Here is a 20,601-nt window from a genome sequence, read left to right on the forward strand (position 1 = left end):
GTACCTTGATCATACAGTCAACAATTATGACTTTCTCTTGTAAACCAACATGGTTGAAAAGTCGCTCATTTTCAAATTATCATTTTTTATAGGAAGCAATTACTTTGATAGCCACAGTCTTGCCAATACAATGGCAGGTCTGCAAATCCCAGATTCAAGGATACTCATGTTTTTGCAGTACAGAAATGAATCTACAATTCACCAGTTGCACAATATTTCATGTCTCTTTACTGCAAAGAGTGGAGGTGGCCCTATTCCTGCTGCACCCACTTTGCACGGCCATAATGACGCATATTCATTAACCGGTTTTATGCAATTAATTAAAATGATGTGTCTACTCTCTGGTTGTCAAATATGCAATATCAGTGGCCGTGTGCAAAACTGAAGTTATAGCTGGAAAGTTTCCAATAAAAAAAACCATCAAAATTGCTTACTGCGACCCTTCTAGTCTACCGTTTTTCAACACGAACTGACATTAGACAAAGGGAGAGATCACATGTAAAGTGGGCGCAGTCTAACTGTTAAGTAGAATTTCTTTTTTGGGTGCACTTCTCCCCACATGTGAATCCTCCAGCACTTTTAGCTGGACTCTTGGATTTTTTTAAAATCAATTCTCCTGAATGAGCGGGAACCTTTACCCCACTTAGTCTTTTACTTTACCTTTGGGAACTTTTTTCAACTTTTTTGGTTGTATCTTTTTGGAGTTATGCATTCCTCCACTTCTAAGGCATCTTCAATTTATTATTGCAGCACCCAGCACTTTCTGTGGGTTCCATTTGTTAATAGCCCCGCAAAAATATCACCATACAAAAATATTGCATATTTTTGCAGCGCTATTAAGCCATGGAACCTGCAGGGGATACCCCCGCAATCCCCATCATTTTTTTTTAATGGAGCGGGGGACAACCCTGCAACCCCCGCTCCCAATAACTCCATAAATTAATCCCACTAATATCTCCTATGGCCTTACCCCAAGACCATATATATGGCGATATTATTGGAAGGGATAATATTACCCAATACCTTTCTGTGCAGTGCTGCTTGGAGCTCCTTGAGCTGCCCTTCTCATTTTCCTTGTGATAACAGCTGTTACCAAGGACAGAGGGATACTTTTGATCCTTCCTGACTTTTGTGGAAACAGCACACCCCCACCTTATGTGGAGTGCCGAGGGGACACATGGTATCCCTTTTTCCACTTCTCCTGTAACTTTCTAGTTACAGTGACAAGCTCATCCAAGTGGCTGGTGGCAGTGGATATTTTCTACCGACTTTTTGTGAACTTTACACGCAGGCTGCTGTGGTATGGGTCAGCATTTTCCTAAAATGGTGGCAGTGCTTTTTTGCCAACTTTTGATGACTTGTCCTTTCTTGAGCGGTTTTCTACTTACTTGGGTGGGGGAAGTCCAACTAGGTTTTTTGTCTTTGGCGGGCTTCCTTGGGAAAGCCTGCCAAAGCTCTCTGTATGCTTGAAAAGACAAAGTGGGGGAGGTGACCAAAACTCCCCTGGTCTTTGTGCTGCAGTGTCTCTGCATGGATCCAGTTCAAACTGGGAGACTGGTTGTCCTTTTGGACAAGCCTGCCCCCAGACTCGCATGGAAGCTTGAAATGAGTCTCGCAATGGTTTTTCTACATAAAAGGCAAGGGTCCTGCAGCAGAAGGCACAGTCGAAGAGGAGATCTGAAACCGCTTCTAGCGACTGCTAGAGCGGACTGAGTGACCGCTGCAGCTCCAGCCCTCTCTTCTGATGGACAGGGAAGATCCAGACCCTACTACTTCCTCCCTTGGACTGGTGGGCCTAACCAGTCTTGAGACAACCTGCATTTTGAGCCTCCTGGGCTGCAATTCCCCCAATACCTAGACCATTTTTTGCTGTGCATAGCTTCCTGAAGCGCTGTTTCAGCTGAAACCTTGTGGGCATCCATCTGGGCCTACAGTGACTCTCTCCCGCTCCTAGACATCGTCTCAACTGAGCTCAAGAAACTGAGGGAAGTCTGCCGTGTGACAACCATCACTGAAACGAAGCATGTGTCGAGTCCCAACGAGCAAGTATTGCAAAGATTATTTACTGGGCATCCCATCACAAGAACTGGACAGTCTGCTCTAGCCAAAAGTTATTTCTTCAGCCTCCAGGCCAAAAATCCGAACAGAAGCTGCTGTTGCCTCACCTTGGGGACCCACCGGTGACAGTCTTCTTTCTTCAGAAAAGGTACTGTCTCGCTCCTAGGTGTTCACCTGGGTGCTTCCTGCATTGATCTGTGCTCCCCTGAGCTTCCTGAGACACTTGGGGTGGACAAATTGGTCGCTTGGGCTAAAATCCTCTCTGGACCTTCTTTATAACAGATGATCTTATTTTTAGCTAATTCTTCAAAGAGACTAATATTTTGTTGCGTTTTGTTGCCTTCGTATCATACAAAAGAAAGTCTTCCAAATGAAACATTTTTTTCAACTTTAGTTTCTATGGAGGGCAGATATTCTTTAAAAAGCTACAGGTGTTACGCTCACCTGACTCCCACGGAGGCGCTGGCCTGGTTTGCGCTGCTGTGACCTCCTCTAAGGTGATGCGCAGGGTTCGGAAGACGGATTGGACCGGGCCCCCAAAATCTGGCTTGCCTGGCTCGCAGAAGAACAAGTTACTTTCTTACCTGGTAACGTTCTTTCGATGGGATGGTCCGACGACGTATTCCATATCTATGACATGTAATCACCACAGCTGTGCTGCTTCGGAAACTTTTTTCGGCGTCTGCGTCCTGCGTCGATGCGCCATCGTCGAGGGCCTCCTCCGACGTCCGACGTCATCCAATGTGATAAGTAGGACGCACAACGCCCGTAGCCTCAGTTGTAGTTTTTTCCCCCCAGAACGTGTGACACTAGTCAACTGCCAGTCAGACACAAAGCCTTGCGGAACGTAAGCTGCAATCGCAAAAGAAATTCTGCAGCGGGGAAGGCAGGCGGGAGCGATATGGAATAAGTCGTCGGACCATCCCATCGAAAGAACGTTACCAGGTAAGAAAGTAACTTGTTCTTCGAGGGGATTGGGTCCTCCGACGTATTCCATATCTATGACAGACTCCCAAAGCAGTACCAGAGCAAGGAGGAGGGAAAGAATTTAGAATCAAAATTTAGAATAGCCAATCAAATAGCAGAGCAAAGGACCGCCTTGCCAAAGGCCAGATCCTGTGCTCGGATGGAATCGAGGGAATAGTGACGTACAAATGTATGTACTGAAGCCCAGGTGGCTGCATCACAGATGTTGCGAATAGGAACACCCCTCTGCAGGGCAGTAGACGCAGCCATACCCCTGGTAGAATGGGCCCGCAAGCCAGCCGGTGGGTCCTTACCCGCCAAGCGGTAGCACTCCGAGATGGCCAAAATAATCCAGCGAGACAAAGTCTGTTTCGTCACAGCTTGCCCCAAACGCTTTCCAGCGTAACCAATAAAGAGTTGATCGTCCACTCTGACCCGGGACATGCGTGAAACATAAAAGCTTAAAGCTCTCCTAGGATCAAGCCTATGGAGCCTCTCCTCTTCCTTACCAGGATGCGGAGGAGGATAGAATGCCGGAAAAACAACCTTCTGGGCCAAATGAAATTCCATCACTACCTTCGGAAGAAAAGAAGGACGAACTCTAAGGACAACCCTGTCCTTGTGAAATACAGTGAAGGGTGGCTTCACTGAAAGTGCCTGTAACTCACTCACTCTGCGAGCGGAAGTAACCGCAACTAAAAACACAGTTTTCAGAGTTAACAGCCTCAAAGGGCAAGAATGTAAAGGCTCAAACGGAGCACCCATAAGAAACTTAAGAACAAGGTTTAAATCCCAACCGGGCACCAGGAAAGGTGACGGAGGGAACACATTAGTGAGCCCTTTCAGAAACTGTGAAATTAAAAGGGATTTTAAAGTAAGAACACTCTTCAGATGAGCGCTTAAAGATGGACAGCGCCGCCAGGTAACCTTTAATGGTACCCACTTGCAAGCCCCTGTGGGCCAAAGAAAGTAAAAAGGACAGAACCATGGGGATGTCACATGCAAAAGGATCCACATTCTGAACTCTGCACCAGTCGCAGAACTTACGCCAACGGCAACGGTACAGAGACTTTGTTGCTGGCCTTCGGGCCGAAAGCAACACCTCCATCAAGTCTTCAGGGAGGTCCCAATCCCTATACCTCAACCTTTCAGAAGCCAAGCGTGAAGGTTGAGGGATCGGACCTCTGGATGGAGAACCTGACCCCCCTCCCGTGAGAGCAGATCGTCTCGGTAGGGAAGACGACGCGGAGGGCAGATGGACAAGTCGAGAAGGTCCGGGTACCACGTCCTCTGAGCCCACGCCAGAGCAATGAGGATCATCCGGGAACCGAACTTCCGTAACCTCCGCAGCACTTGCGGGATGACGGGGACTGGAGGAAACGCGTACAGCAGCGGGAATGACCACTCCACCACGAACGCGTCTCCTAAGGCTCCTTTTGGAGGAAATTCCCGCAAGCAAAACCTTTCGCACTTCCGGTTGACACTGGAGGCGAAGAGATCCACTTGAGGGGTCCCCCAAAGGGCGAAGATCTCCAGGAGAATCTCCTGAGCCAACTCCCACTCGTGAGAGATCGTGCTCTGCCTGCTCAGAGCGTCCGCCGTCACGTTTCCGTCTCCGGCCAGATGAACTGCCGAGATCGAAACTTCCTGCTGGATGGCCCAGAACTAGAGCTGCATCGCCTCCCTGCACAGAGGAAGTGACCCTGCCTCCCCCTTTTTGTCGAGGTAGTGCATGGCCACTGTGTTGTCCGTCAGGATCAGGACACTCTTTCCTCGCACAGTCGGCAGAAAAGCCTTCAGGGCTAGCCTGACGGCCCTCAGCTCCAACAGATTGATATGGAGTCTGGACTCCGACGGAGACCAACGACCGCTGACTGTCAGCCTGTTGGCATGAGCTCCCCAACCCGTGAGGGATGCATCCGTCACGATCGTCACCTCCGGCCAGGGAAGCCAAAATGGAGCCCCCTTCATCAAGTTGCCTTTGACGGCCCACCACAGAAGGTCCCGGGCGACCGAGGGCGGCACCTGAACCGGGTCCGACATCCTGCCGGAGGACTGCGACCATTGCGTCTTGAGCGCCCACTGCAAAGATCTCATCCGCAGGCGAGCCTCTGGCACCAGAAGAATGCAGGATGCCATGAGGCCGAGCAACCTCAAGAACCCGAACGCTGGGAGCGTCTGGGCATGCTGAAACTTGTGCACCATCTGCTGAATGGGAAGAGCCCTCACCTGGGGAGAAAAACACTGCCCCAGGGAAGTGTCGAGCACTGCTCCGATGTACTGGAGCCGCTGTGTTGGCGTCAAATGGGACTTCTTTAAATTGAGGGAGAAGCCCAGCCTGTGAAGGGAGTGGCAGGTGACGGACAGATGATCCAGGACTTGCTCGGGAGAGCTCCCCCTGATCAACCAATCGTCCAGGTAGGGGTAGACGTGAATCCCCCCTTGCCTGAGATGCGCTGCCACCACCACCATGAGCTTGGTGAAAACCCTCGGGGCGGAGGTCAATCCGAACGGCAGGACCCGAAACTGAAAGTGCGAGTCGCCAACCGCGAACCTCAGGTACTTCTTGTGCTTGGGATGGATCGGCACATGGAAGTAAGCATCCTTGAGGTCGAGTGCCACCAAACAGTCCTGAAGCTGAAGGGCCTGGAGGACTTGAGAGTAACCATCTTGAACTTGTCCTTCCTGAGGAGTTTGTTCAAACCGCGAAAGTCCATGATGGGTCTCAATCCCCCGTCTTTCTTCGAAATCAAAAAACAAGGGGAATACCATCCCTTGTTCCTCTACGCTACAGGCACCAGTTCTATGGCGCCTTTCTCCAGCAGGGCTTGAATTTCCTGCGCAAGGAGCGGATCCGGACTCTGCAAAGAGAGGTTCCCCGGTGGATTGTCGCGAGGCCTGTGCCGAAAGGGAAGACAGTAGCCGTGGGTTATGATCTCCAGAACCCACACATCTGAAGTAATGGCTTGCCACTCTACAAGATGCTGCGCCAGCCTTCCCCCAACCGGCGAACCATGGGACATGGCCTCATGACTGAATGGGAGCGGCTGCGGCGTTACCTGAGGGCAAAGAGGCAACTGCCCGAGCGGCCTTGGCACCACGGGTACCCTGTCGTCCACCTCTGGTACCCCTGCGTTGGCCTCTTTGACTGCCAGCTCCTCTCGCTTTACTGAAGGAGCAATAGCGAAAGGAACCACCCCTCCACTGCTGTCCCCTAGGACGAAAAGGCAGAGGTTGTCGAACTGTAGCGCCCAACGACTTCGCTGCAGCTTTTGAGGTCTGCAACCTCTCAAGGCTCTCGTCAGCCTTGCTGCCAAAAAGGTTTTCACCGTCAAAGGGCATGTTGAGGAGCCGGGACTGCACATCAGGAGCAAACCCAGACTTCCGCAACCAGGCAAACCTGCGTATTACGGTGCTCGCCGCCATGGACCTACTGACGCATTCAGCTAAGTCCAAACCCGACTGAACGGACTCGCACATGGCATCCTTACAATCCTGGACTATAGCAAGGAAACCATCCCGTTCGTCCCCTTCGGGAATATGTTCAGCCGCTAATGCAACACAGTTCCACAGAGTGTGTGTGAAACGAGACAAGGCACAAATGGAGTTGGCCGCCTGAAGCGCCATACCACCAGAAGAAAACACTTTCTTCGCCCAGCCATCAAAACGTTTGTCGTCCCTATCAGGAGGGATGGTAGGGTACGACGCCTGCTTTGCCGGGGCCGGGGCCGCCTGCACCACCAGACTCTCCGGAGTGGGGTGCCTGGTCAAGTAGCAGGGGTCGCTACTGGCTGGACGGTATTTTCGCGACAACGATCTGCCCACCGCCGGGAGACTCTCCGGAGCAGTCCAAGCCGCCGCCACCCTTCTCTGTAAAGCCATATGGAACGGCAGTACCAGATCAGTTGGGGGACCAACATCAAGGATGACCGTCAGATCATCCTGCACAAACTCCCCTGGGGGAGCAGACCATCCAAGTACTCAGAAACCCTAGCCATAAGGCGTCGGTACGAGGAATCAGCATGAGAGCCAGGCTCAGGCCTACAAAACTCGACCTCCGGAGAGGTGTCCAGTCCACTGGCATCATGCAGTGACTGTCTCAAATCGTCAAACTGACTATGGCCCGAGACAATTTCATCTGGAACCTGACTAGGAACCAGGCCATCAGAATCCTCATCCGCCTCTGAAATATAGTCCAGGTGGCGAAAAGAAGGCACCCGAGAGTGCTTGCTCTTAACCAGAGCCTTCCTAGGGGGTTCTCCCGTGCCACAGGGTACCTCCGACACGAAAGGCTTTGATGGCGTCGAGCGAATCGGCGCCGAGGAAATCAGCGTCGACGTCAGATGCAGCGCCTCCAGCATCGGCGGCGTCGACACAGCCCTCGAAGCCGGAGCCCCGAGCGTGTCCCTCGACGACCTGAGCGTCGACGGCTTCGACGACTTCCTCGGAGCCTCGAGAAAGCCTGTCGACGCCCTCGACGCCTCAGACATCGATGTCTTCCTCGAAGACCTCACAGGTGCATGCGGTCTCGAACGCGTTGAGGACCGGGACCTGGAACGGGTACGTTGAGAACGAGTCTCCTTGTCCGAACGGGACCTCTCCCGTGACTCGTGCCGACCACTCTTGCGAGCGGTGTCTCTCGACCTCTCACGACCGACCCCACTCGGGGGCGCGGACGGCTTAGTACCCTGCGACTCAAGAATCGCCAGCATTTTCTTCCCGAAGGAAGCCCATTCCTCCGGCGTCGCACGGCTGGTGGGGTAAGCGACGTGCCGGGCAGAGTCTTCCGAAGAGGACCTGGAAGACGACCGGTGTCGGCGCTTCCGAGAATGCCTCGAAGAGGCTGAGGAGTGGCGAGACCGACTCCTAGAAGGAGACCCACGAGACTTCCGACGATGACGCGGAGAGTCACCCCTCGAATCATCCGTCGAAAGCCCTGCAGACTTCCACTTCCTGGGCTTGGACACCCGACCTACCGACAACTTCTTCTTACGTTTGCGTAAGGCTTTGGACGTGAGCGACTGGCAGTCGATACAGTCATCCGTGTCGTGGGCCTCCCCGAGGCACCAGAGGCAGGCGTCGTGCGAGTCCGTCACCGACATCTTGGACCCACACTCCCCGCACTTCTTGAAACCCGGACGCGGGGTCGAAGACGAAGTAGAAGACATCTTCACACGAAGGATTTTAACAAAACAAACAGGTTCGAAGAACCGAGAAGAACAGAACTCCGTTCTGAAAAAAACGGAACTGAGGCTACGGGCGTCGTGCGTCCTACTTATCACATCGGATGACGTCGGAGGAGGCCCTCGACGACGGCGCATCGACGTCATCGACGCAGGACGCAGAAAAAAGTTTCCGAAGCAGCACAGCTGTGGTGATTACATGTCATAGATATGGAATACGTCAGAGGACCCAATCCCCTCGAAGTATCCTTCTGTAGGCGAAAATAGGGGATTAACTGTCTGAGGGGTAATGCAATCGGCCTCCCACTTTCCCCTCTCACCCTCCTCGAAACCCTTGTGTGATTTCTCGTAGCGTCTCACCTTAGGGTCTGGAAGGACGAGCTCTCCATCCTGCTTCTGATGCAGGGGCGCGTTGGTATCCAGTTACTTCACTGGATTTTCGGATTGGTGAGAACCAAACTTGCTTGGCTTCCAGGTAAGTTTTTTGATAAGAGGTTCCCCTTGTGTCCATGCATTAATGTACTAATGCTAGTGTCTTTTTCCCCATAGGGGCCGGGGTACGGAATGCCGGGGAACAGGCACCGACCCGAGATGAGAGGTGAAATCCTTGTAGAAATCAGTTAAGTCTTTAATGAGCGTTTTTTGGTAATGTCTTTTCATTTGCTCATTAACGCTGATGTCTCTTTTTCCCCTTAGGGGCCGGGGTCCGGAAATGCCAGGTTGCGGCGCGGACCCGAAATGAAGAGGCAATGAATCAACAGGTAAGTCTTAACATGGAGATTTAGCTTTCCTTATTCCCTTCTCTCTCACCTTTTGTTCTCGTCTTTTTCTCCCTAGGCGCTGGGGCGTGACTGCGAATCTGGATGATCGCTGCTGAACATGGAGGCGCCCTGTAAAGGTGAGTGGAATGCGGCGCTGCAGCGATCGACGCGATGAGCTTTTAAATTAAAGTCTTCCTTTTCAGGATTGTCGGCGAGATGTCTCCGGGATGCGGGTTTAGCAGGTAAGGACTTTTCCTTCTGTTCTCTTCTTCTCTTCCTTTGCAGGTGATCCAGGATGCTGGCAGGCGTGGCAGAAGTCAGGATGCAGGAGCAGACACGGTGAGCGTCCAGCTGCTAGATGCAGAACAACGCGAAGCACGTGTGGCTGTTCGGGTGGGGTTTAAATAGCCTTGGAAGAAGTTCCAGGTATGTATCCTTCCTCCAATCGGGTATGTATCCTTCCCCGACCACGCCCGGATGGTAAATTAGTCCCACAGATAAAGTAGTTCCTTTCTGGCCTCAAGGAGGCCGGGATCCTGCAGCATGGTCTGCATCAGGTAAGTGCACCCAAGCACTCCCATAATGAGCCTGGCGCCTATGGCGCCAGGACTGATGTCTTTTATGAGCCTGGCGCCATAGGAGCCAAGACACTGTCCGAAGGGGCCCCTATATGGGGTTGCTGGGTCCTTCCTTGGGGACTGGATGTCCGCTTTCGGGGACGCAGGGCTTGAACCGGCTCCCCGGGAGCGAGGCATCATGACAACAGGTCCCTGGTTGGTACCATCACGTTAATACGATGCGACCATTGTGTGTAATTGGGTATAGTTAACATTTAATAGGTGGACCGGAGTGCTAAAATGAATTCTCCTTTATCCTCATGTGTGAAGTGTTCTTCATTTATCCTAAACTTCAAACGCTGTTCAAAAATCTTGGTCTTTCCTTTTTGTTCAATGGAGAGATCAAAACTGTAGTCTGAGCACAGGGTCTTTAATCCTAGTCCATTTCCTGCACAGATACAGTATTGAAGTAAGCTTCTGAAGTTTAGGATAAATGCCCCCCATAGAAACGAAATAAAGTTGAAAAAATGTTTCATTTGGAAGACAGTCTTTGTATGACACAAAGGCAACACAATGCAACCAAATATTGGTCTCTTTGAAGAATTATCTAAAAATAAGATCATCCGAATCAAAAAGTGGGACTACCATGACTAAGGGAAGATTCAGGTGTTAGACTACCCTTCAGGTCCAGCGCGTGGCTATCCTTCTTTATAACAAACATTGTACTTACCTGCAACATTGAAAAATCCTGCTGACCTAATTTTGACAGAGTCTGACTTTTTGTTCTTCTGCCCATTGGCTATGGTCATCCAGTATCCCGCTGACTGAGACTCTCATTCCCAGATAGGAATCGACATTCTAAAGTACAGATTGCTTAGAATTACTTACCAGTATCCTGGTTACATTACATTGAATGTTGGTTGAAGAGTTGATTTGCTATCTTGAATACTACTCAGAATACTTACCTGTATATCATACAAAGTTTAACAGTGAATTGAATAATGCTCAAATATCTTACTCTTCCTCTATATAAAAGTGAATAGGTTCACTTACCTGTAATCCTAGTATGGTATTTGTTTGCCACAGTGTTTACAATAACCATATTTTTATAAGTGTGTAAATTTATTCCCGACCATAGGTATGCCCCGAGGTCTTTACGCTGACTGTTCGGAGGTTCTTCTAAGGTCAACTTGTGTTAGGACAGTAGAAGACTCACTCTTCGATGTACAGGGCTCCAACTCTTAGGTTTGGCCTGAACAACCCAAAAGGCTTGATAGCAATGGACAAGCAGCCAGGCTATGTCTAGGAGGTAGGACTGTAGTTAAGTACAAAGACCTCACGGCATACCTATAGTCAAGAATACACAAACAGTTTTATAAAGATAGTAATTATAAACACTAAGGCAGCTAGCACAGTGTTATAATTACAGTTAAGTAAACGTATTCACATTTCTATACAGTAAGACTTTTGTTAAGCATCAACTCTTAGATGATACACAGGTAAGTAGTTACAGTAGCATTCAGGTTTAGCAAATCATTTCTCATAACCAACATTTAAAGTAATCAGCATAGATACTCGTAAGTACTTTAAGGCAACCTATAAAGTCCAGCCCTGGGGCGCTGTTGAGCAGCCAGCAAGATGGCTGCTTAGCTTTTAAGCTCCGTGGCCCGCGAGCTACACATCCGCCAGAATCAGCGGTGCTGCAGATATTTTCGAGTTGAGACCCCACGCATCCTGCTGCCCATCGCCGCTGCTACACACTGCCCTGTTTCTGGGCGAAAACGGACATTGGGGGCCATAGGTGCCACCTGTGAAGGCCTCCGGCCCGCGCGATGCTGATCGCGGCCCATTCCCCCTCATCGGCCCACGAGGGTTCTCCCCCTGCAGCTCGGAGTGTGGCCGCCTGGGGCCCAGGCACCACCCCCTCTCCGCCCTCCCTTCCTGGACGGCGCGGACAGCTGCTCCTGTGTGCCACCAACTTTCCGCCTGCGGGGGTGCGCCGGGCCCGGTGGCCTCCCGGCGTGGCACCCTCGTTGACCGCTCCTGCTTCGTGGCAGTTTGAGGGCGCCGGCCCCCAGCGGGCGAAGATACTGCAGGGGCAGCCGGAGCAGTCCCCGCGCTGACACCACCCGAACGCTCCGCCGCCTGCGCCACTGGTCTCCTGGGACGGCGCGGCCAAATACACGCCGCGACACGGCGTGGCCCTGCACGGACGCCATCTATCCGCCTCTGCTCTGCGGCTCCGCCGCCTGCTTTGCTGGTCCCCTGTGGCAGCCGGAGCGTGGGGCTGTTTCGGGCCCCAGCGGATGTTGGGGGGCCCGTGTCCTCCTGGACCCACTGCTGCTATTGGGCCTCCTACGGCCCGGATGGACACCTGCTCTTTGACCTACAGGGTCCCGAGGTGAGGAGGGTGAGGGATCTGGCCGCTGTGCATCGTGCCCTCCTGCTCTGCCTTGTCCCTGGGCTGCGCTAGTGCCACTTTTGTGAGGGAAGTGAACCCCATACTCATCGTGCCCCCCTGTGACCACTCTTGTTGCTGGTGCCACCCTGGGCGTCCAATACTCTTCTCCCCTCGAATCTGTGCACCCTCTCGCTTCGCCCCGGGGGTACCCTCCGCCCCTGACTTTGCTGCTTGCTACTACTGGCCGCCTAGGCCTGGGCCCCCTGAGTGGATTTATTGCCCCGGAACACGCCAAGTGTGGGTGCCTCTCGCCTTCTCATCCCAGGCAACAGCCACCCCTTCGCTGGTCACGGCTCAGCCCCCTCTCTAAACCCCTTGGGACCCATTGCTGCCTCCCTGCGGAAAACATTCTCTTTCTCATCAAGGCGCTCCCCGAGGATGTCCGGCAAGGCACGTGGGGCCAACAAGGCTGGGGCAATGGACAAGTTTGCTAAAGCCCTAGCCAAGCAGGACCAAGCTGGGGCCGCCCTTCTTCCAGACGACTCAGATGTTTCCTCTTGCTCCCCTCAGCCAGACCTCACGTCACTCATGGAGACGATGGGCAAAATCTTTGCGTCATTTCTCGAAAAATTGGACGACATAAATGCCAATGTAGCCTCCCTACGCACCAAATTGGATCAGCATGGCACCAGGCTGGGTGAGGCCGAGACTAGGATTGGAGCAACTGAGGATGAGGTGCACATGCTCCAGAATACGGTCTCGGACTTGGTGCAAGATATGAAGCAGGTCAAGGCGAAGTGCGATGACTTGGAATCCAGGTCCCGCAGGAATAATATCCACATCGTTGGGGTTCCGGAGACAGCCCTCAAGAGTAAAATGGAACTCGCAGTCGAGGCCCTTCTGAGAGACCTCCTTGGGGATCCTCAACTTTCCCCCTTCTTTACTATTGAGCGTGCCCACCGCTCACTGGCCCCTCGCCCCATGCCGGGCGACTACCCCAGACCAATTATAGCCAAGGTTCTCAGCTACAGAGATAGAGATAGAGACCACATCCTAGGGTTGGCCCGTGAAAGAGGGGAACTGAGACTTGAGTCCCAGATCATTCGCATTTTCCCGGACTTCTCCGTTAGTGTTCAAATGGAGCGCAGGCAATTTAATGGAGTGAAGAAGATGCTCAGAGAGAGGAAGGTGGAATATGCCATGTTATTCCCTGCTAGGCTGAAGCTCACCCACTGCAATAAACTGTACTTTTTCACTGTCCCTGAGGAAGCGGTGAAATTTATTGAGTCCCATATTCCTCTCACGGGCCCTGGGGCCGATCCCGTTGATGAGGACTGAGCCGGCCTGCCACGCACCTGTTACATGCCTCATTGTGGTACTAATACCACGCCTGTTCTTTGTGATTTACTTGTAATTTCATGTACCCTTCTGTTGTGAATTCTCATGTTGTCGTAACTCATAGTGGAATTTTAAGACATGCAACGTGGGTCACGGATGTAGTGTCCACGGTACATGGCACCTATACTTGGACTATCTATCCCTACAGCCCCTGCTCACTGTGCCCTACTATGCGGTCTCCTCTTACAACTTAACTTAACCACCGCTGTACACTAATTGGTGTACTCCACCGTTCAACCATTTTGACCGGGCTCACGGCAGCAGCTACCCCTGCTGCAGTTGCAATGCCGAGTTTGGCTTGTTTAGTTCATGGGCTGTTCCCCTGTTTGGTTTGGGGGTTGATCCAGCCACGTTTGGCTTGGCACGAACACCATGAGAATTTGGGTGGGTTCCTGGGCACTGCCAGGTTGGGGGTGGCGGTGAGTGAGGGGGGAGGTGTTATTTGGGGATGTTATATTAACAAAAATGGTGAGACAGTGGCAGCTTTTGAATTGACACATCAGGCCACCGTACTAGTGGCCGGCACCGGTTTGGCAGTGTATGACACACATTACTCGGATCCCCCCTAAATTGCTATGGAATGGCCATTAGGCTAATGTCCTGGAATATCAGGGGGCTCAGCAATTACACGAAGGCACGCAGGGTCACGGCCTACGTCCAGAGGCACAGGGTCGAGATACTTTTCCTACAGGAAGCTCATGCCCTTGCACAATTATCATCCTCGCTCACCCCGTCATGGGGCCCCAACAAATATTACACCGTCTTCTCCTCACAATCCAGAGGTGTCCTCACCTTGATTCACAAGTCCTTGGAGTTCTCCCTTCGCACCAGCCATATCGATGCCCAGGGTAGATATGTGATCCTTCACTGTTTCCTGGCCAATGCGGAGTGCCTTCTGGTCAACACATACGCCCCATGCATTGATACACCCGAATTATTTGACCATATCCTTAATATCCTCCTTGGCTATGTCGGGGTTACCATCATATGGGGGGGGGGGGATATGAACCTCATCCTGGACTCCGACCTGGACAGAGGGCCGCCCGCCGCCTCCACGCACACATGCTCACTGCTGGTCTGGTGGATGCCTGGAGGGTACTCCACCCAATGTCGAAAGAGTTTACATTTTACTCCTCCGTCCACGACAGTCACTCCAGGATTGACCTGTTCCTTCTCTCTGCGGGCCTCATGGGCAAAACACTCACCTCTCAGATTCTACCTCGCACACTCTCTGATCACTCCCCGATCACGCTGGATATCGCCCTGCGCCCGGCCCTACCTCTGCATTCTAACTGGAGATTTAAGTCTGACGCACTACACGATATAGTCTTCAAGGCTGACATCCTTGCAGATATTACCTCGTTTTTTGATAGCAACAAACGCCATGACACAACTGACGGGGTGAGATGGGAGGCCTTTAAGGTTTTCATCAGGGGCATGTGCATCTCCAGGGAGGCCGGGGTACTGAAAGATATTAGAAACTCTCTGCGCCGTTCTGAGGCCAGGCTCGGAGACCTAGAGCGCGAATATGCGGCCACCCCGACGCCGCCCATACTAGCGCAAATTAGAACTGAACTAGACACGTTCGAGTCCCTTGCCCATAGCGAGATAAGATACCTCGCCCGCCCCATCGCGGCCCGAAAGTATGGGGAGGGAGAGAGACCAGGCCGTACTCTGGCCCGTCCCGCCCGGGCTGAGGGAGGCAGGGCACGTATTGATAGTATCATTGACAGCGAAGGAGTGCGACACTGGTCCGACCGGCCCATTCTTGAGACCTTTGCAGAGTTCTATGCAACCCTTTATGCACAGCAACCGGAGCACAACCCGCAGGACCTGGACGACCTCCTAGACCGCATCCCAATGTCCCTAGTATCCCTGGACACCAAAGAACAACTAGATGCTCCCTTCACCCTTGACGAGATCACTGCTGTCATCTCGGCCCTCCCTAAGGGGAAAGCCCACGGTCCGGATGGCCTGACCGCCGAGTTCTATCAGGAGCATGTTGATCTCCTTGCTCCGCGCCTTCACGAGCTTTGGGAGGAGTCGCTGCGCCTTGCCACCCCCTCCCCCGGTCCCTGCGGGAGGCTATCATTACCGTGCTTCCTAAGCCGGGCAAGCCCCCAGATGAATGCGGATCTTATAGACCTCTATCCCTCATCAACACCGACACCAAGATCTTCGCCAAAATCATAGCAAACAGGTTCCTCCCCATCATGAAATATCTGATTCACCCTGACCAGAGCGGATTTGGGCCGGCCCGCTCCACTGCCTTAAATATTCGGCGGTTGTTTAACGTCATCTCCAGAATTGATCCCCAAGCCAACGCGGTGGCCGTGACATTAGACGCCCAAAAAGCGTTCGACATGGTTTCTTGGCAATATCTGTGGGCGGTGCTGGAAAAGATGGGGATTGGCCCATACATGATGTCCTGTATTAAATTACTATACACTAATCCAGTAGCCAGAGTCCTGGTCAACTCTCGCCTATCGGCTCCCTTCTCCCTCCACAGGGGGACACGGCAGGGGTGCCCTTTCTCTCCCTTATTATTTGCTATGGCCATCGAGCCCATGGCCGATAGCGTGCGAAACAACCACGTGCGCAAAGGGATTCGCCTGCGGGACACTCCCGAAATCATATCACTATACGCAGACGAAGTGCTCTTATATGTCAGAGACCCCTCAGTCCACCTCGACCCGATCATGTGAGAAATTATTAAAATTGGCACATTCTCGGGCTTCACCATAAATTACTCTAAATCAGAAATCTTTCCCCTTACTGCTGCAACCCCCCAGCCTGCATCCGAATTTCCTCTCAAATGGGCTCCCGAGGGCATCAAATACCTAGGGGTCCAGGTGGCCCTCTCGAAAGCCTCGTTAGTGTCTGATAACTATGGGGCCGCCGCACAGTACGCTCGTACCAGAATGGAGAGGTGGCGGAACCTCCCCCTCTCACTATCAGGGAGACTATCCCTAATTAAAATGATCATCGTGCCTAAACTCCTGTATGTATTCGCTAATGTTCCTCTTTGGCCCGGGAAACAATACTTTGCGGACCTACACTCGGAGTGTGCCCGTTTTCTTTGGCACTCGGGGGCCGTCCGCAGGAAGTGGCTGCACATGACCCTCCCTTACGAGAGGGGGGGCTTGGGTGCTCCTGACCTCACCCAGTACTGGACGGCAGCCCAAGCCCAACATGCTACATATTGGTACCACCACAAGGAACCCCCCCCGCATGTTAAACTTGAAATCCTAGCGACCGAGGAGGTGAATGTCATGTCCCTGATCCTATTTCACTCGAGGAGGTGAATGTCATGTCCCTGATCCTATTTCACTCGTATCTTACGCAGGCCCCTGCTGACCCAGTGGCCTCCACTATTAAAGCATGGCGGCAGATCCTGACGCCTAGTTCGGGCTCCCCCCCGTACTACAAATGGCTTCCCCTCTGGTCTTTCCCTGGCCTCACCCCCACGCAGGATAAGCTCCTAATACGCCACTGGTCGGACCTGGGATACAGATCACTCTCTGATCTGTTCCCTGACGGGAAATTCATCACCCCAGATACGTGGAGGCCGGGGCACTCCAGATCCCCACTAGAAATGCTGCAATACTTCCGTATTAGGGCGGCGGTCCAGGGCTTGTGGCCTTCATACCCGAACGAACCTCCTTAATCCCCCCGAGGTCTGCTATATAGCCAATTCTGCTGGTTGTAGGGGTATTGTATCCTCCTTGTACAAAATGTTGCTGGCACGTGCTGCTGGACCTTCCCACACTGTACGGGACGCCTGGAGCCGGGACCTGGGATTAGACATCACAGATGATATGTGGTCCAAGATGTGCATGCACACTCGCAAGGTTTCTCTTAACTCTAGAGTTAGGTGTATCCAATACAAGCTGCTCAATCGCCTGTACTACACCCCTTATGCGATTGTAAAATTTGCCCAAGATCAATCCCACTCATGTCAGAGATGCAGAGCTACCAAAGCGGACCATGCACACATGTTCTGGTCCTGCGGGACACTAGCCCCGTTCTGGAACGCGGTGCTCGATACCCTCTCTGAGATAGTGGGGTTCTGTGTAGATCCCGAACCCCTGTCTCTCCTGTTTGGGCTCTGGGAGGGGACAGAGGCGAAACGGGTAGCCAAGTTTTTGAAGTGGCGGCGAGTGTGGCAAAGAAATGCATTCTGCAGTGCTGGAAGCGCAGGTCCCCCCACTCTTTGGAGATGTGGCCGAAGGCCCTCACCTGGACACAATCCTGTGAGGAAGACTATGTTAACATGCTGCCTAGTAATGCTTGCCCTAAATACATATGGACAGAGTTTTGTGGTTACCTGAACAATAAGGTGGACTTGGAGCACTTGTCATCCCCTCCTTCTCCTGATCGGGGGCCGATCTCGTTACATGATGCACGCCTCTACCACAATTAACCACTGTTGGGACTGTATATGACCTTCTGTAACAATTGTACGCCATAATTTATGCTTCAATGTGAAATGTGTGTCACTGTTCTAATCTGCACTGTTCCGGCTGCTACATCTTGCCAATAAAGAAAAGTTTAAAAAGAAAATAAAGTCCAGCCCTATCTGGGAGTGAGGGTGTCAAAGTCAGTGGGGATACTGGGTAAACAACAAAGAAAGAGGGTCTCTCAAAATTGTCAAAATGGCATGTTTCTTATATGTTGCAGCTAGGTCAAATGTTTAGTTAAAATGTGGTCCGGGGAGGTCAGGGAGACCCCCTGAAGATTGTAGACCAAAAGGTCTAGTACCCTTAGCCTGGGACAACTCAGTTGGGTTGTCCACCCCAAAGTGTCTCAGAAAGCTCAGGAGTAGTACGATTTAACACAGCAAGCACGTAGGTGAGTACCATGGAGCGGGCAAGTACCTTTACATAAAGAAAGAAGACTGTCACCGGCGGGTCCCCAAGGTAAAGCGACAGCAGCTCCCGTTCAGATTCTTGGCCTGGAGAGAAGGAACTTTTGGCAGGAGCAGACTATCAGTTTCTTACGATGGGACGCCCAGCACACGATCTTCACGATACTGGCTCGTTGGGACTCAAAACAAGCTTCGGATGAACTGGTCACTGTAACTAGTAAATTACAGGAGAAGTGGGAAATGGATACATTATGTCCCCTCATCACTCCACATAAGGTCGGGTGTGCCGATTCCACTAAATAAAAGTTAGGCAGGATATATATTATCCCCTATCCTTAGAAACAGTAGTTATCACAAGGAAAATAAAAAGGTCAGCTGAAAGAGCCTGCAGCAAAACAGCACAGAAATTGCTGTCTGCTGCAATAATAAAGTGCAGATGCCTTAAAAGGTAGAGGAAAGCATTACCCCAAAAAGATAAATAGCCAAAAAGGGTTGAACATGGGTCCCAGATATAAAGTAAACGACTGAGTGAGTGGGGCGGGGTCCATCACAAAGTGCTGGGTGACTCACAAGTGGGGAGAAAATTGCACAATAATGAAATTCTACCTAACACTTAGCTACACTTACCTACAGCCCTCCGCCCTCCTAGACTAAGCCTGGCTGCTTGACGAGAGCTACCAAACCTTTTGGGTAGTTCAGGCCAATCCTAGAAGTTGGATCCCTGTACTCCAAAGAGCGAGTCTTCTATAGTCCTACATCAGGTGGAATTAATGGGACAGTACAGCCCCAACTGTTAGGACACAACACTTGCGCAAGAGACCACAAGTAAACCCAGCCATGTTTTGGCTACACAAGGCATCAGTGAGATTTAGCTGGGGTCTCTAGCCACAGCAAGCCAGAGATCCACATCTGGGCATGCCCATCTCACTTGATGAGACTTCTGAAAAAGTGAAGAATGATGGCTGGAATGTTTTGAATGAGTCATAACCACTGGCTAAGCTCACAATATACTTAAAACCTTCCACCATCACATTTTTTGCATAAGGGTGCAGGCTGTAGATGACGAGAGAATAGGGGTTTTTGTTACCATAGAAAGCCAAAAACTTTCATCATCTGCTCTTAAATGCTTGACCAGAAACCAATTGTTAATTTCTTAATTGTTAATGCCATATTTGCAGACCATTTACTTATAAGGAAACCTGCAATAATCAGGACCAGAATGTTGACAATTAAAATCAGGCACAGCATCCAGCTGGCCCATATAGATGCATCTAAAAAGGAGGAGCTGACTGGCCGCCCCTTTGAGTTTAGCTCTCCCGGTGGGATATGAATTTGCTTCAGGCTGGGGATCCTTGGGCTCCTATCCGGATTTAACTGTTGACTGGGGAACCTCGTGGTCTGCCCAGACTTACCCCTAGACGGAGAACCTTGGATGAACCTCTGGTAGTTCAAGGGGGGCTGGCACTCCTTCTGGTCAAGACGATGCCGGAAAAAGGAATCCTTAGCAGTGGTGCTCTAAATGGGGGGCGAGTACTTACACCTCCTGATGCTTTTGCGCCTCCAGCAAGTTGACAATGAGGAGGAGGCATGGAGAATGTCTTCCCAATGTCGCCACAGACTAGTACATGCGCAGACCTACAAGGAAGCAACACCAGCAGCAATCCCCACCGATATTCCCGATCACGCAGTCCAGGCACAGTGAATAGGTATCCTGTGCAGGTCGCAAAACTGTCTAGAGAAGGCATGGTCGAGGGTACCGAAGTTCCGCCAGGGGCCGGAAGACATTGGAACCAAAGGAATTAAGGAAAGATTGAAAAAAACAAGGGAAAAAGAGCTGCACCAGAGCTGGGTCCTGTCAAAAGGAGAAAAAAGGACTGGGCAGCCGTGCATGGAGGCGTGAATGTCCAATCTAATTTGGAAAGAGTTATAACAAAAACACCAAAAAATGCTCTGGTCCTGTACCACAAACAGGAACTCCATACGTATGGAGAAAGGAGTGCAGGAGATCTGAGTAAATTGTACAACATCTCAGCAAATTAACTGTTTGTTTCTGAGATGTTTGTGCAACCAGCAGACAAGTAAAAATCTGCTGAGGAGACCTTTGATGCAAGGCAACGGATTAATGAAGAAGCATTGAGTTGGGCAATACATATTTATGGGGCATTAGGAGTGGGAGGAGGAATCCAGATTAAAGATCTCGATAAAAATGTAATTTTTTATAAAAATGTGGCTGTGGTGGCAGCATTACTTATAACCCTGTGCAATGACACGAAGCACTCACACGGGAACTATAGAAATGTAGAAGTCCCGTTCCACAAAAGCACAAGTATTATAGAAACTGGAAACTGCAGCCCCATCAGCCTAATAGCAATTCACCAAGATGGTGTGCACATTTTGCGTTTGTGCACAT

General features: G+C 51.4%; 1 protein-coding gene across 1 annotated transcript in view; it reads right to left on the bottom strand.

Annotated features, from left to right (window-relative positions):
• Nucleotides 1-20,601, bottom strand: part of AGGF1 (angiogenic factor with G-patch and FHA domains 1) — a 905,326-nt gene that overhangs the window by 742,803 nt on the left and 141,922 nt on the right. The window lies entirely within an intron of this gene.

This window comes from Ambystoma mexicanum, chromosome 6p, assembly GCF_040938575.1.
Source record: "Ambystoma mexicanum isolate Mex_15411 chromosome 6p, UKY_AmexF1_1, whole genome shotgun sequence".
In the NCBI taxonomy this organism is placed as follows: Eukaryota; Metazoa; Chordata; class Amphibia; order Caudata; family Ambystomatidae; genus Ambystoma; species Ambystoma mexicanum.